The sequence below is a fragment of the Lissotriton vulgaris genome, chromosome 7 (genome assembly GCF_964263255.1).
Source record: "Lissotriton vulgaris chromosome 7, aLisVul1.2, whole genome shotgun sequence".
NCBI classification, from domain to species: Eukaryota; Metazoa; Chordata; class Amphibia; order Caudata; family Salamandridae; genus Lissotriton; species Lissotriton vulgaris.
The window spans coordinates 234,506,198-234,523,509 of NC_141695.1; positions in this window are offsets into that span (position 1 = coordinate 234,506,198).

Genomic DNA, 17,312 nt, shown 5'->3' on the forward strand with positions numbered 1-17,312 from the left:
GAAGGGGAGTGGTTTAGAGATGGGGCTGACTACTGGGACTCCTGAAAATCCCACGGATTCAGTATTCTGCCCGGACAGAGCCGCCCCTGGAACCAATGATCGAGCAACTGAACTATTCATTGCCCCTGTGTCAATTAGGAAATTCTCAGAAGTCCCCATCAATTCCCCCTTCACATAGGGTCCTTGTTGATTGACTGGGATCAATACTTGGCCCCTACTCTGTCCCTGGCTGTCCTATGGGTGGACATACCCATCCTGACCCTCAAGTGCGTAATCATCATGATAATATTGTCTGCCTTGGTGACCATCAAAATGATTCCGTTCAGACTTGCCTGATGCTTCCTCTCTGTGCATATCACTCCGATCTGGGCCACCTCGTCCTCGCCCTCGGACTGCTCCGTTCTGGGCAAGTAATAGCGGACACTGCGACTTCCAGTGTCCCTCCTGTTTACAATACGAGCATTGGTTTATCCCTACTGTTGGAGCCCCGCCTGCGCCTCTGCCTGTTCCCGCCCCCCTGGACACGGGCCCTCTGGCCCCTCTCCCTCCTCCTTGTCCTCGGACAACTTGCTGAAGCAGCACCCGTGTTTTAAGATCCTTGGCCTTTTTCTCTACTTTATCTTTGCTCTCGTTCTCCCTATGCTTGCAATATTGGGCCATACTTAAAATCACGGAAGGAGCGGAGGTAGTCCAGGTGCTTTCTGCGGTCTGCAACCGTGCAGAAATTTCCGGTACCAAGTTGGTAACAAATCTATTCACAGACAACCTAATTCCACCTTCAGTGGCCAAATCCTGCCCACTAAAGTCAATAAAGACCCCCTCAAACCTAGTCAAGAAGTCAGACACAATTTCATCCTTTTTCTGCCTACAGGCTGTCAGTTTATCCCAGTCAACCTTTCGCGGAAGAATCAGGGTATGCATGTATGCTAATATTTTTGCTGGCAAGGAGGTAATTTCATTCCTGGGCTTATCTTCAAGCTTACAATCTCGGTCCCAACTTCTCAATTCTTCCCAGGTCCCCCCTAGTTCAGCATGATCGGCGTCATGCACCTTCCGCCATATATCAACTGGAACTAGTAACCCCAAGAATAGCTCGACATCTGCCAGGGTCATCACGGCCGAGGCCGCAGCCTCGGTCAGTTCCTTGTAATAGGCGGTAGGGTTCTTGCGGGGATCAGGAAGTTGTGATTTCAGGGCAATTTATTTATTTATTTATTTATAAAATTTCTATAGCGCACAAATACCTTCCTGTGTCTCGGCTCTAGAGCTTGCAGATTGCAAAGGGGTTCCTATTGGGAGTTTACTGATTAAAAAGCCAGGTTTTAAGATGCTTTCGGAGTGTTAGCAGTGATGGGCTAAGTTTGATGTAGGGAGGGAGCAGGTTCCACAGTTTAGAAGCGGCAACCACAAAGCGTTTGTCTCCCCATGTGGCTTTTTTTGTGCGTGGGATTTGAAGCTGTTGGGCTGCAGATGAACGTAATGTTCGACTAGGCGTGTAAACACAAACGGCCTTTTTAAAAAATTCTGGTTGGTCCAATGTTGTTCAATGTCTTATATGTGATACACAAGGCCTTAAACTTCGTATGGCTTCTAACCGGCAACCAATGTAGTTGACGAATGATGGGAGAAATAGATGAATACTTCAGTGTGCCGGTTAGAATCCTTGTGGCAGCATTTTGAACAAACTGTAATTTGTTCAAAACTTGCTCCTGCGTGTTCAACAGTAGGCCATTGCAATAGTCCACCTTAGACAATACCAAAGTGGAAATTAGGGTCTTGCCTGCATTTGGGGGAAGAAATGGAAGCAATTTCTTTACCATTCTTAGGGTAAAAAAAGAGGCTGAGACCACTGCGTTGGCATGGCTGACAAAAGCTAGCTTGTCGAAACGAACCCCCAGATTCCTAACTTTGGATACTGGTGATGGAGGGTTCCTAACTCCGAAGTCCACCAAACTGGGGACCAAGACGGGGTCAGCTCACCAAATACCATGACCTCAGTCTTGTCAGAATTTAACTTGAGACAATTCTGATCCATCCAGGTACTGATGGCTCTCATACCCTCCTGGAAGTTAGCGGCCACTGCTGCTCCATTTTTGTGGATCGCCAGGACCAGCTGGGTGTCATCAGCGTATGAGGTCAGTCCAATACCAAATGACCACCGACCACCGACCCCAGGACCATACTTAGAGGCACATTCATCTACAGACCTCCAGGAACCCGCACACAATTCAACGAAGACATCACTGACTTCATCAGCCCACATGCCCTGACCTCCGAGAACTACATTCTACTGGGAGACCTCAACTTCCACCTGGAAAATAAAAACGACAGCAACTCCACCACCCTCCTAGACAACCTGGCAAACCTCGGACTCAAACAACTTGTTGACACCCCCACCCATGTAGCCGGACATAGGCTCGACCCAATCTTCACCTCCAGCAAGCACATCTCCTTCGATCACACCACAGCTCTCCATTGGACGGACCACAGTTGTGTTCACTTCAGCTACAAAACCACCTCGACCCACAACCCCCCACAACCTATTCCGCGAAGAAACTGGAACAAAATCAACACCAACCAAATCTTCACATCGCTCAAACAAAACGCTCCCGCCCTCTCATCGGACCCAAACCAAGCTGCCACCAAACTCATACAATGGATCACTCACAGCGTTGACGAATTAGCACCCTTGAAAAACCACCAAACCAAACAGGGTAGCAAAAAGGCCCCCTGGTTCAACGATGACCTTAAGAAATCCAAGAAACTATGCTGTACTCTCGAGAAAACATGGAGAAAAAACCCAACCAATGACAACCTGACCACCTTCAAGACAGCCACCCGCAAACACCACCAACTAATCCGATCCACCAAGAAATCAGCATTCAAGGATCGACTCGACAACAACGCCCATAACAGCAAGGAACTATTCAACATCGTCAAAGAATTTACCAGCCCCACCGCAGCCTCAAACGACATCACTCCCTCCCAAGACCTCTGCGATTCCTCTTTCTTCTACAACAAAATAGCCGACATACATAACAGCTTTGAGAACATTTCCAATGAACAGCCCACTCCACCCACCTCCGAACCCAAACCGCCCTCTAACAACCTTAGCGCCTGGAACCCAATCACCACTAAAGACACCATCCGCCTAATGAACTCCATCCATTCACGTTCGCCAACTGACCCCTGTCCCCACCACATCTTCAACAAAGCAGACTCCATCATCGCCCCCTATCTCCGTGATATCATCAACTGCTCCTTCAACTCCGCTACCTTCCCAGAAAGCTGGAAACACGCCGAACTCAGCGCCCTCCTGAAGAAACCCACAGCAGACCCCTCCCATTCCCTGCCAAAGTCATTGAGAAAACCATCAATAGCCAACTTGCCTCCTTCCTTGAATCCAACAACTCCCTCGACACCTCACAATCCGGCTTCCGAGCCAAACACAGCACCGAAACCGCCCTCATTGCAGCGACAGACGACATCCGAACGCTTCTAGATAACGGAGAAACAGTTGCCCTCATCCTACTCGACCTCTCCGCCGCCTTCGACACAGTCTGCCATAGCACCATCATAACAACGCCTCAGCAACATCGGCATACAAGGAAAAGCCTTAGACTGGATCATCTCGTTCATGGCCGGGAGAACCCAGAGAGTCCGACTCCCCCCATTCAAATCAGAAGCCACCGAAGTCATCTGCGGAGTACCACAAGGATCATCACTCAGTCCCACCCTCTTCAACGTTTACATGAGTCCCCTCGCATCCATCGCGCGACAACACAACCTTAACATCATCTCTTACGCTGACGACACCCAGCTGATCCTTTCCCTCACTAAAGACCCTACCGCCGCCAAAACCAATCTTCACGAAGGCATGAAAGAAGTAGCCGAATGGATGAAAGTCAGCCGCCTAAAACTCAACTCAGACAAAACAGAAGTCCTCATCCTGGGATCATCCCCCTCTGCCTGGGACGACTCATGGTGGCCATCGGCCCTGGGCACGGCACCCATACCCACAGACCACGCTCGTAACCTAGGCTTCATCCTAGACTCCTCCCTCTCGATGACCAGACAAGTCAACACCGTCTCATCCTCTTGCTTCAACGTACTTCGTATGCTCAAGAAAATCTTTTGTTGGATCCCCACCGAAAAAAGAAAGACTGTCACCCACGCACTGGTCACTAGCCGACTGGACTATGGAAACACCCTCTACACTGGTACCACAGCCAAATTACAGAAAAAACTCCAACGCATCAGCCAGACTCATATTGGAGATCCCTCGCCAAGCTCACATTACCGGTCACCTGAAAGACCTCCACTGGCTTCCCGTCAACAAGAGAATAACATTCCGTCTCCTCACCCACGCACACAAGGCCCTTTACAAACTAAGACCTGAATGCCTCAACATACGACTGTCCTTCTACACACCCACCCGCCAACTAAGATCCTCCAATCAAGCCCTCGCCGCAGTTCCGTGCATCCACAGATCCACCATGGGAGGAAGATCCTTCTCCTACCTGGCGGCCAAGACCTGGAATTCTCCGCCTTACACAGAACCACATCTCCTTCAGAAAACCTGGCTATTCGATAAATAATGCACCCCCTCCCTCAAGCGCCTTGAGACCCTCTGGGTGAGTTGTGCGCTATACAAATACTTGACTTGAACTTGAACTTGATCACCCTCCCCAAGTCCGACACGTAGATGTTAAAAAGTGTCGGACTTAGCGAGGAGCCTTGGGGGACTCCACAAGGCAGAGTGAAATCAGGAGAGTAATAACTCCCCATCTTCACAGACTGCTCTCTATCAGCCAGGAAGGATGCCAGGAGTGCTTTGGCTTTGCCCTGAATGCCTATTGCAGCGACACGGTCGATCAAGATTTATTTATTTATTTATTTATTTATTGTTTTGTAGAGCGCGTAGTCACCCAGTGGGTATCCCAGCGCTAAAAACCTTTTTACTCACGAAAGGTGAAATTCGGGAGAGTGTCAGTTTAAGGGAAGAGTAGAGTTTTGAGGGCTTTTCTGAACCGGAGGAGGTTGGGTTCTGTTCTGAGGCTCAGAGGGAGTGCATTCCACTTGTTTCCAGTGTTTACCGAGAAGCGGCGGCCGCCTATACGGGCCTTTTTCACCTTGGGGATCGTAATGAGGTTTCCGTGCTCCGAGCGGAGCGCTCTCGTGGGTCTATAGGGGGTGATCCAGTTGTTTAGTATGGGAGGGCCAGTGTTATGGAGAACCTTGTGGGCAAGACAGAGGGCTTTGAAAATGACCCTTTCCCTGATCGGAAGCCAGTGCAGCTTCCTCAGGGCGGGCTTGGCAGATGATCTGGCCGGGGTGTTTGTCAGGAGACGAGCTGCGGCGTTTTGAGCTTTTTGCAGCGTTTGCAGGGTGGATTCTGGGGCGCCCAGGTAGATGGCATTGCTGTAATCCAGCCTCGATAGAATTAGGCCCTGGATCAGCATGAGGCGCGACTGGAAAGGTAGAAGTGGAATTACCTTCCTGCAAGATTTAAGTAGACCGTAGCAAGTGCCGGCCGTCTTTCTTGCCTGAGTCCTGAAAGTCAGGTCGGTCTCCAGCCACACTCCGAGACTCTTGACCTCCTTCTTGGGAGTGGGGGGTTCACCCATGCAGGCGGGCCAGATGTTAGAGGGGAGGTTCGTGGTTTTTTGTCCTAAGAGCAGGATCTCTGTTTTAGAGCCATTTAGCTTTAAAGCAGAGTCACTCATCCACTGATATACGCTGGAAAGGCAGTCGTGGAGATTGGAGGGCTCAAGCTTGGGGTGGGAGAGTGTCACCACCAGTTGTGTATCGTCGGCGTAGCTGACGATGGTGACTCCAAAGGGTGCGACGAGTTCCTCCAGTGGGGCCATGTAAACGTTAAACAACGTAGGGCTCAGGGAGGAGCCCTGAGGCACGCCGCACTGGAGGGGGATAGAAGGGGAGCGACTTTCGCCTTCCCATACTTGGTAGGAGCGTCGAGAGAGAAAGGACGATAGCCACTTCAGAGCTCTGCCTTTAACCCCAACAGTCCCTAGACGGTGGGTTAGGACCTGGTGACTGACCGTGTCAAAGGCCGCACTCAGGTCTAGGAGGACCACTGCCACTGATCCTCCTGTGTCGATGATTTCCCTAGTTCTTTCTACTGCCACGAGAAGAGCAGTGTCCGTGCCCTGACCTGGTCTAAAGCCTGTCTGTGAGTCGTTGAGGAGATGGTTTGACTCAAGGTAGTATGACAGTTTTTTATTTGCTAGTTTTTCGGCGACTTTCCCTATCCAAGGAAGAAGTGAGATAGGTCTATAGTTGGAGAGGTCTGTGGGGTCGAGCGACGGTTTCTTGAGGAGCGCTTTGACAACAGCTTCCTTCCAATTAGATGGAACCTCTCCCTGTTCCAGTGAGATATTAATCAGGGCTGTCAGTTGGGGAACTATAGTCTGCGTGATGTTTTTGGCCAAACGTATGGGGACTGGGTCACTCGGGGCTCCGCTCTTGATTGAGGTAAGTATGACTCTTACTTCTTCTTCTGTAACTGGGCCAAGTGACTCCAGGGAGGGTTTGTCGACGTTGGGTATCTGCTCCTTGTCTCTCTCTAAGGCATCGGAGTTGGCGGGTGGGAGGGAGATTAGAATTTTTTTAATCTTTTCGTCGAAGAAGGTGGCTAACTTGACGCATTTTTCCCCCGCTTCTTTGGGGTCCATAGGTTTCTGTGGGGGGTCCGGGACATGGAGGAGATCTTTGAGAATGGAAAAGGTTTCCTTGGAAGAGCAGGAGGAGTTTTTTATTTTTTCCTCATAGTAAGTCCTTTTGGCGTCTTGTAAGGCTAGTTTGTAAGCCTTCATGGAGTGGTGATAGACGCTTTTCTCTTCTGCTGACTTGTTTTTTCTCCACGTGCGTTCTGTCTTTTTGCATTGTTTTTTAAGAGTGGTAAGGGCGGGTGTGTACCAGGGGGAGGGGCAGATTCTTTTCACGTGTTTGAGCGTGCTAGTCAGTGGAATGGAGCTATCTAGGGGTCGGACTAGCCAATCCATGAATTCTCTGTCCGCGGTGTTTGGGTCTGTGGACAAAGGGGCGATGGTGTCGCGTAATTTGGCCTCCCATTCCTCTGGTACTAGCTTGTGCCATCTTCTGGCTTGAACCCTTGTTTTTTGTTTGGGCACGGGTTTCGTTTCGAGTGACCAGTGCATAGGAATTAGCATATGGTCTGTCCAAGGCAGAGGGGTGGGGTCCTGGGCGTACAGGTTCCCGATGTTGGAGAAGATGGGGTCCAGGAGTTGACCTTTCTCATGGGTGGCTTTGGGGTTTTGGAGGAGGAGGTCAGCTGTGGTGAGATCCGCGAGCAAGTTTGCTGCGGCATTGTCCGTGGGGTCCAGGAAGTGCATATTAAAATCCCCTAAGAGGAGAAAGTTAGAGACTGAGATGGTCTTGAGTAAGATGTAGTCCATCAAAGTGCTGGTGAATTCGCCTAGGGAGCCTGGAGGTCGATACACAAGCAGTCCCGAAAGGGAGGTGGATGGTGAGATCTGGATTGTGAAGTGGCAGTTCTCGCAGTCTTTCACAGTTCCGGTCTCGATGGTATGATCGACCGTGTCGAAGGCTGCAGACAAATCCAACAGTATTAGGACCGCTGCACCACCCTGGTCCATGATTATACTGACCTCCTCTGCTGCCTTTATCAGAGCAGTCTCAGTCCCGTGGCCCTTCCTGAACCCAAACTGGGTGTCATCCAGCAGATCGTTCTGATCAATATAGTTTGACAGCTGTAAGTTCATTGCCTTTTCAAAAATTTTTGATGGGTCGGGGAGCGAGGCAACAGGGCGATAGCTTTTAGGCTCTAATGGATTTAGGGTCAATTTTTTTAAGAGAGGTTTTACAGTGGCCTTTTTCCAGATTGAGGGGTAGTTCCCTGTCTGAAACAAGGCATTACAGATGTTAGTGAGCACCAGGGCTATCAGATTGGATAATGGTTTGAGGATGAATGGGGGACATGGATCCAAAGTTGATCCTGACTTAACAGTGTTCATAAGTTCTTTCATAGACATTTGCGATAGTGGGGGGAAAGCCTCAAAGGGGACGTGAGAGGGATCTCCAAGCAGGCTGAATCAGTGATAGTTCTTTTAGTAAAGTTGTTAAAGATGTCTTTGACCTTTGCCTTGAAAAATTCCGCTACCTTATTGCAGAAAATTTGAGATGGTTCTGTGGTGGCATGAGCTGGTGGATTGGCTAATTTTTTAACCACCTGATATAGCTGTTTGCTGGAGTTTTGAGCTAGTTCTATTTGTGTACTATAAAAGTTAAATTTTTCTGCAATTATGAGTTTTTTGTAGCTTGACAAAGCTTTCTTGTATGTATTTCTGTCATTGTTGTCGTATTTCATACGCCAACGGCTATACTAAAATCTGGGCTAGATGCTGGATCTGCCCAGGTCTCAGTTATAAACAGAACGTCTATATTTTGGTTGGCTATGAGTTCCGCCACGTCTTCCCTATGTTTTATAAGAGAACGTGCATTTATAAGTGCGCAGATTATGTGTTTATCTTCGTTTCTAGGGACCAGGAGGGATGCTTGCTGTGAGTAAGGTAACGCAATCTTAAATGAGCAGTTCAGACAGGCGTTAGGAAGTAGGTTACAAAAGGAATCTGTTTCAAAGTGAGTACAGCTCTTGTAGTTTACAGTGTTTCCTCTACTCAGAAGCTGCGCTCTAGAATAGGTTGCAACCTTCGTTGTATAGTGGGTTCTGCGGGGGCCAGGGGATGTGGCGCACGACGCGATCCCAGCGCGGACACGCGCGGATTGGGACCCCTTTGGCGCGGCTTCGGCGCGGTGACGGCGCTCCTGCTGCGCTCGACCGCTGCGCTTCTGGGTAGCCATTTTTAAGGTCTAAGCCCCGCCCCCAGCTGGAACGCTAACTCCGTTCTGGTCGGGGAGCCGGCCCTGAGGCACAATGGAGCTCTACCCTGCCCTCCATACTAACGGCACGGAGCCGCGGTGGAACGGGACTAGGGGTACAGAGTAATCACAATAACCTCACTTCGTTTCCACGGAGTGTACACCCATTGTTCCTGGAACCGGGCATCTACTCGAGCCCTTATTACTTGGTCAGCACCATCGCGTGCTTCATGAATTTCGGGATGAAAAATGGGGTGCACTTCTCGCATGGGATGCTGGGAAGTCCAATTGGGGCTTTTTATGAACATTCTGCCTCGATATTTCACTAAGGTGTCGACATTCTTGTATACCTCCCATGGGTCCATATTAAACTTATGAGTCCAGTCTCGAATGGTATATAGTATTTAGGGGGCCATTCCATCCCGGAAACATAGTTCCCAAGCTCCGATGAGGTAGCAAGACATCTGATATAGGGCATGTTGCTGGATCACCGGCTCTAAATCTTTAATAGTACTCCATATATCAGCTACTATAGATATATCGTTCCGCATCCATTGGGTGGCCTGATCTGCTACTGCTTCTTTTTCGCCGTACCCTTCAGACGCTCTGGTGAATAGTCGCTTACTGCCAAGGCCTCCCGGTTCCCCCTTCGGTGTTTGCCCCGGGTCTCCGGGTGTTGTACCGGCTGACTGGGAGGTCCATATGGGGCTTGGAGCCGCTAATACCACTGGGTGCGATCCCGGGGGTTGTCTGGGATCAGGGATGAGGGTAGCAAAGTCTCTCACTGAGGTAGGTGGGGCACGGGTAGTCCCCAAAGAGGTGAGAGGCACGTGTTTCTCCGGTGCGGAGGCTTGTGGCGCAGCCATCATCTGAAGGGGTACCGCGGGGTATATGCGTTGCGGTGCATACAGTGGGGGAGGTCGTTTATCTAACAAATCCTCTATTTCATCTTCTGCTTCATCCCGTGTCACATAACTCTTATCTACTTGTTACCTAAACTATCTATCTGCATACTCAATATTCTTCTCAGTCTTATTTTTATCATGAGCAATGGCTTTCTGAGTTACAGTCTGCCCTTGCTGTATTTTCAGGAGTTTTTCAGACCGGATGCGTCTCCGCTTCGCCTCTTTCTGCCATTAGGGTATCAAACATGGCCTGTCTACTACCTTTAGCAAATAGGCGTTCTTACAGGTACTGGATCTTTTTCTCGTCAAAAGACCTGGTTTTTGGCCATTGCAGTTCTACATTGTCCTTGGAATACTTGTGCCACAAGGTATTAAAGAGGAGGGGTCCTATCCCGTGCTTACAATACATATTATGGCTGGGAGTTCCCTCCGGAGAGGCTGGAGGGGCTGGATGGCTCTCATCCAGCCTCGTGCTCCCTCGGTGAACGCAGCCAAAGCATAGTTTACTAAAGCATGGCATTGGCCCTTTCTACCTAAATTGAGCTGAAAAGGAATCAAGAATTGTTAATCATAACACTCTCATACACATGGCCATGTCTTCATTCGAATTCACTCTTACACAAATTATGTAACCGCGGCGCGAAAACAAACCTTCAATTTACATCAACATGAAAGACAAAACGAAAACAAAAGGTGGAGCCCGTCGACTCCCACCTATGGAGAACCTTTTCCAAAACTTCAGAGCTCAAAATGCCTCCATATGACAGTCTTGTCCTTAGACTGCCTAGAGATAGCCACACAGGTTTCTAAACCACAGACCGATCTAAGGGCCATCCGACAGCATTCATGGTTCACCACCCGAACTATTCTGGCTAAGCCCGCTTTTCAAGCGCTGCTCCAGATCTGTCCGAGTGCTACCCAATCTCAACTGCCGGCGTTCCTGAGAGTATTCTGGCCTGGTGAAAAACTGCAATTCACACCAAGGCGTCTGGTCTCTATCTCTAGTTATCTCTCACAAATCAAAACAGGGGCGTCTGCACGTGCAGTTTCAGTGCTGCCCCGTCAGACCCCCTTTCCCAAAGTTCTCCGTGACCGAGGGTCACCACATGCCAAGTCTCAAATCCAAAATTCAAAAGATATCCAACACAAGACAAGACAAGACACTCACCTGGTACACGCAGGTCTGATTGTACGTTCTTCACTGCCAACTCCCATTAATGCCTACGTGGCTGGTTCTCGGGTTACACCCGAAGGACTCTGGCGTGGGGTCACTAGCAGCTGGGGTTTTCGCGATCGGGAGAGCGGAGCAGACCCCAAATTCTTTGGTCTATTCTTCAACCCCCCAATCAAAATCGCCCCTTTCAATGTCCCGCTTCTTTTCTGATTACAGAGGGACGACCCCATCGCGGAGTCCCGGTGGAGTCGCCAACTGATGTAACAAAAATTATTATTACAACCCAATTAGAGTCATACTTACAACTAGCCCCATACCCATTACCAATAATCAGTCGGTTGGCAGTGTTTAAGGTCCAATCCTTTATTATACCAAACAAACTCTGACAGAGGAGCTCCTTGCGACCTAACCCCACTAGGTCCGCCAAGAAGACTGCTGGCACATTGTCAGAACATCACATATATACTGTTACATTTCGAAACCGTTACCCAAGATGGAAAAATACAGGTTGGTGCGGAGGGAAAGACCATATATGGGAGACAAAGCGCTCTTGGTTTAGCTCATCTCATATTAGCAAGGTCATGCGGTTGACTCCCTTTTGCTAACTCAGAGAGAGTCCGTACCGCACCCCTCGGAATGTGCTTATCCAGCCTCCTCCTTCTACCTATAACCTTGACAGGCCTAACGAGCAGAGACAGCAGTTTGCAACAGTTGGGCTATTTCTCAGGGGAACGGCTTCGGTGAAATGCTTGGATAGGGTTTCCTAATGTAGGACTCGAGCGAGGCCACAAAATGGCGTTGGTCGAGTCAAGCAAGGGAAAAAATGTGCAATGCGGTGTACGGTAATTCCTAAATTACTGCGTTTCGTGTGTATATTAGTATTTGCGTACTTTTAGTAATTATTCTAGATGCATCACGCTAATTTTCAGACAACGAATATATGATTCATGAACCGAAAATCAATTCCGGTTCCTCACTATTCATCCTGATAGCCGATATCTGTTCGGTTTCACTTTGAATAATCGGTCGTATAGATTTTGTAGAGTTCCTCAAGGCTATACTGAGAGTCCGAGTATTTACAGTCAAGCACTAAAGAGAGAACTTGATTCCTTTGCTTTGCCTGAAGGTATGGCTCTTATACAATATGTCGATGACATCTTGTTGGCAGCCGATACCCTTGACCAATATAAAAAATGCACTCTGTCCTTGCTTTCCTTTCTTGCTTCACATCATCACAAAGTGTCACAAAAGAAATTACAATATTGTAGACCAAAGGTAACCTACTTAGGTCACCTTTTGTCTAAGGAGGGACGTGCATTGACATCAGATTGCATACAAGCAATTTTAGATACTCCAGTACCTACTACACAGAAAGAAGTGCATGCATTTCTTGGACTTACTTCTTTTTGTAGACAATGGATTTTGGGATTTTCGTATATTGTTAAACCTTTGTTAGCACTTTTGACAAAAGACACCCCAATACCCCTTCCATGGTCATATGAATGTGAAACTGCTTTTCAGCAGTTACGACAAGCCCTTTGTTCAGCACCAGTGTTAGGTACACCAGATTACACGAAGCCTTCTACACTTTATATGCATGAGAAAGATGGATGCGCATTGTCAGTTTTAGCTCAGTTACACAGCGATAAGCAACGACCCTGTGCTTATTTTTCAGCAGTCCTTGATCCTGTTGCTCGAGCATTGCCTGGATGTTTTCGTTCAGTTGCAGCAACAGCTGTGTCAATACGGCAGAGTGAAGGGATAGTTTTGTCACATAAGCTGTTAGTGTTGGTACCTCATGATGTTGATGCCCTTTTAAACCAAACAAAGACGCAGCACTTAACTGGTGCTCGTCTGACAGGATATGAACTGACATTGTTAGCTCTTCATATTACATTGAAGAGATTTGCAACCTTAAACCCAGCTAGTTTGTTACCGTATCTGGTGACTCAGCCTCAGCCACAAGAAACACATGATTGTATATTCTTGACTGAGGAACAAAGGGTCTCATTGATTTACAGGATACGCCCCTTCCAGATGTGGATGGTGAATTGTGGGTTGATGGGTCTTGTTTGAAATTACCGGATGATACGACCTCAGCCGCGTATGCAATCACCACGCTTGAAACAATAGTGGAGACAGCTCGCATACCACAGAAATCAGCTCAAGCAGCTGAACTGATAGCCCTGACACGAGCATGTGAGCTTAGCAAAGATTTATGTGTGAACATCTATACAGATAGCCGCTATGCTTTTGGAGTAGCTCAGGATTTTGGCCTACTCTGGAAGGAAAGAGGCTTTCTTACATCTCAAGGAATGCAGATAATGCACCGAGACTTAGTGCATAATATTTTGACTGCATTGATATACCCAAAGAAAATAGCTATTGTGAAGTGCAGTGCGCATAAGAAAGTGACAAACAGGATTGGACAAGGTAATGCCTTTGCAGATCACGTGGCACGCGAAACTGCGACACGGAGAAGCACTACTTCTATGTATGTAGTAAAGTCGCAGGCTGAGCGTTGGTATGATGCTAGGCAGGAAGTGCGAGAGATACAGAAATCTGCTTCTGTAAAGGAACGTGAACAATGGTCAGAAGAAGGAGAGTTGGATGATGAGGGTTGTTGGCAGAATAAGCAGATGGATAGAGGGAAGTTACTTATAGCTTTTGAACAACCTATGGTTCAGATGGCACATGGGCTAGCACATGTTGGAGCCTCAGCAATAACAAAATTGCTTACGCAAGTTTGGGAGCATCCGGAGATTGCTAGCACAGCTAAGAGAGTAGTACAGTCTTGCTTGATCTGTTTACAATATAATCCTGGAAAAGGGACACAAACTCCAGCTGGAGGATCCGCTGCACTAGCAGAAAAGTAAGACGTTTAACTTGAGTTGTAGAAGCTGTCACTAATGAGACTGCTATAGCCCTAGGGAATATCACTGAAGAGTTACAAGTGGCACGGATTGTAGCGCTCCATAATAGAATGGTCCTCGATGTTACGTTAGCAGATCGAGGAGGAGCATGTAAAATTATCGGTAGTAGTTGCTGTGTGTACATCCCAGATAATTCACAGACAGTGTATGATGCGATTTTTAAATTACATAAAATAGCCACAGATATTTACACGAAGAATGGTACTTGGTCATTTGCTGGATGGTTTTGGGCTCTAGGAACTGCTTGGGGTTGGAAACTACTGACTGTTCTATGTATCGTTATTGCAGTGATTTTTACCTGTTGTATGTGTATTCACTGTGGTCCAATGTTATGCTCCATGGGCCTTATTTATGAAGGCCTTGCACCGCTGGTGCGTCACTTTTAAAATGGGAAAAAGTGACGCACCGGTGGCGCAAGGCCTTCATAAATAAGGCCCCATGTGTATTACTACTTGTATGCCAACTAAAGAGAACATTGTTAAAATGAAAGCGCAATATGTACTTGATAGAGAAGTAGCTGAAATGATGCTAATAGATATACAAGATGAGCATTTAGATTATCCTAGAAAAGCGAATGTCTTCAGCTAATGCTGAAAGGGTCGTCTGTTGTAAATTAACAGGCAATTGGATTAAGCATTAGCAGAAGACATTTCAATATCTTGAATAACTTACATCCCGACATCTTAGTATTTTTGTTTTAACTGTTAACTTCTAATTTCTAATTTCTAATTTCTAATTTAAAACATTTCTAAAGCGCAGCGTACACCTTGCTGTTTCTTGGCGCTAGGGGTTCGGCAGCTGAGGGAAAAGACCAGGGGAAAAAGATAAGGTAAATTTTAGCGGGGAAGGCCTGGCTGAAGAGGAAAGTTTTCAGATCTCTGCGAAAGGAGAGATACTGGGTTGCAGAACGGAGATGGTCGGGGAGTGAGTTCCAGAAAGTTGGGGCCAGGGTGGAAAAGTTGGACCCACCCCACTTTTTGCGTGTGAAGCGTGGGATCTGGAGAAGGGACTTGGAGGAAGACCGAAGATCTCTTGCAGGAACATAAGGTTTAATTAATGAAGAGATGAAGGCGGGGGCAGTGCCCTGGCGGGCCTGAAAGACCATGCAACCGGTCTTAAAGAGGGAGCGTTGTTTTACGGGGAGCCAGTGAAGCTCCTTGAGAAGGGGGGTGGAATGATGGTAGCGTGGAAGGCCGTATACCAGCCGGGCCGCCTGGTTCTGAATAGTTTGGAGTCTACGCAGGCTGTACGCTGGGATGCCGTGATAGAGAGCGTTAGCGTAGTCCAGTCGTGATATCACCAGGGCGGCCATGATAATCTTTAGTGCCTGGGGGGAGAAGAAGCGGGAGACAGAGCGGATAGTTCGGAGAGTGAGGAAACAGGAGGAGACCACGGAACTGATTTGTGAGTGAAGAGTGAGCTGATTATTCATTTTGACACCCAGTGTTTTAACCGTGGTTGAGGGGGACGGTGCGGGACCGAGAGAGGGGGGCCAGAAAAGAGAGTTCCAGGGGCTGGATGAACCACCGGTGAGAACCAGCTCGGTTTTATCCGGGTTCAGCTTAAGATGGTTGTGGTTCATCCAGTCCCTGATGAATGTTATTGTTGACTGGAAGTTGGAGACCGAGAGAGAAGAAGGGGACAGATCAAAGATGAGCTGGAGGTCATCCGCGTAGTTGTAGACGGTGACCTCCAGCTGCTGGAGTGCGAAGATAAGAGGAAAGATATAAAGATTGAAAAGTAAGGGAGAGAGAGAAGAACCCTGGGGAACACCACAAGTGACCGGGAGAGGGGTGGTAGTGAAGTCGCCTAGCCGGACCGCCTGGGTGCGGTCCCTCAGAAAGGAGGAGAGCCAAACCAGAGCTGATCCCCCGATTCCGGCCGCCTTGACACGGGCAAGTAAGATGGTATGGTCCACCGTGTCAAAGGCGGCGGAGAGATCAAGGAGGACCAGTGCCAACTTGACATTTAGTGGACTCCATTTTGTATTCACGGCAGCCATCTTGTCTGCCTCATGTTGCCTCGTGTCGACCATGTGCTTTGTCCTATCTTCCTGTCCACAATGTTTGAAATCTGCCCGGCAACGAGTTATATTTAGCATCCCCCACTTTTGCGCATGTCAAGTAGAGTCCACATCTGTTAGTCATTAGTTTCAGATAGGAATGTGTTTGACGACCCTCAGAACTTGTAACTCCTCCCACTGATCGATTGTGCCTCTCGATATTATCTTATATGTACATAAACTGTGTTCTTGTGTTTGTACCGCCTTCTTTTGAGCCCCTGTGTGGGTATAAATAAACCACGCTTTCTTAGCTCGTGGTGCTACTTCTTGCAATGCCGAAGGGTACTGTTTGAACCGTAGCACCACCTCATGAGGTGTAATAAATATTATTTTTTCTATTCCAGTTTCTGTACCAACTTCTTCCTAAGGGTCTGAGGACTTGTGCAGAGAAGGGCGAACCCCTTGCACTGGAGGTCCTGGCTGAGGCTTGCTACGACACACTGTACACTCCTAATTTATCCCAACACTGCAGTCATGTGCTTAATAACACTTCCCCAATGTGCGCGTTATTCCTCTGCCCCTTGGGAACTGCTACCAGTATGGTAAATGTTTTTAAAAGCACCCTGGTCCAGTGTCAGCTGGCTGGATGTAAATATCCTTCCACACTTCCCTTGCCAGCCTCCACATAATATTTACCTCGGGAAAAACCTCATGTCGGCGGGTCAGGCCCCTGCGCAAACTCACAGGCAAAAAGTCTTACGGGCAGATTTACAAGCCCCAAGCTAACTGCTGTTCGCGACAGCTTGCTAATAGGGCGATAACATTTTCGCTGCTTAACGGCTGCTAAAGCGGCGAACATTGCCTATCGCCCCCTTGCTAATATGCCCCGTAGTTCTAGGTTCAGACTCGTGCCTTTTGCTTATTTGGTGTAAATACGTTCAGTAGTTCCTGAACTGAGGCACAAGAAACCCCCCCAAAAATGCCACAAAACGTGAAAAGGGGGCAGGGTAGACACACCCTGAATCCCTAGGCCTGCTCAGGTGGTCCCCCAAGGACCCCCAAGGCCTAAAATCTTTTTTTTTTAAAGAAAATCGCGGGATGAGTGTGGGATCAATGCATCCCGTTGCTGAGAAAAGAACGAAGCGGGGCTATAAGTTTATATATGCGGGGGGCTCACAGGGCCCCCCGCAGTCCCGGGGACCGCAAACCCCCAGGGCTTCAAAAGATTAAGTGAGGGGGCCTCTGAGGCCCACCAGCCCCAGGACCACCATCCCCCTGAGCTTCTTCAAAGTGTGGGAGGGGGGCCTCGCGGCACCCCCTCCTGGATCCCTTGATGGCCCTGGGGACTGCCACCCCCCAGGGCCGGCTCCTGCAGTGTCCCGGGGTACCCACCCCCGGGACACTATAGTTTGCAA